The following is a 979-nucleotide window of genomic DNA, read 5'->3' as shown; positions in this document are numbered from 1 at the left end:
ATGAGTTGGGGGCATATGTATCAACCGAATTTTTAATCGCAAACGCTGCGATTCGCAAAAAACAGCGTTTGCGATTAAAAATTCGCAAAACGGGATGTATGAGGCAAATTCTCATCGCAAATTTAAGGAATCGTTAATTTAGCGATTTCTTAATTTTGCGTAAGCATTTAAGAAATCGCAAATTGCGATTTCTTAAATGATATGTAACACGCACCACAGCATTGCGAATTATCCTTAAGAAATCGCAAATTACCACCAACTTCTAGTTGGTCGTAATTTGCGATTTCTGTTAAAAATGCACTTTTTGGAATTTTACAAAGTGCCACGTGGCGCACATACATGCCCTTAGGGCATGTATGTGCGCCATATGCACACACATGCTCATTTCAGGGGTGCATCAGGGTGTCATCATGACACCCTTGCACCTTTGAAATTATTCTCAAATTGCGATTAGCAAATTGCGAATCGCAATTTGAGAATTACTTCCCATTCATTCCTATGGGTCTCCTGGCCCATAGAAATGAATGGGAAGCTATTCCTTAATTGCGATTTCGCAATTTGCTAATCGCAATTAAGGAATTTTAAGAAATCGCAAAAGTTTTGCGAATTTTTAAATACATCCCGTTTTGCAATTCTCAAATAGCGATTCTTTAAAAATCGCTATTTGAGAATCGCAAATGGAGATGTTGATACATATGCCCCTAAATGAGTTGTCTTGATAGCTGAATTATTATTACATGTACTTAAAAAAATGTTTTCCACCAAACTTTAATTTCACTCAAAAGTGATGACCTGCCTTTCTAATATTGTTATATCTATGGTGAATAACAAAAGTGAATGTCAGTCAGAGAAGATTTCCCTACTTGCTAAGAACTTCACTTTTAATGGTTTCTGCTCATACGTTATGGGAACCGCGAAGTACCCTAGAAATCCACCGTGTATTTTTCTTTGGGGATTAATTCACTTGACTAGAGCAAAA

This window comes from Triturus cristatus, chromosome 12, assembly GCF_964204655.1.
Source record: "Triturus cristatus chromosome 12, aTriCri1.1, whole genome shotgun sequence".
Lineage (NCBI taxonomy): Eukaryota > Metazoa > Chordata > Amphibia > Caudata > Salamandridae > Triturus > Triturus cristatus.
This window is presented reverse-complemented; position numbering follows the sequence as displayed.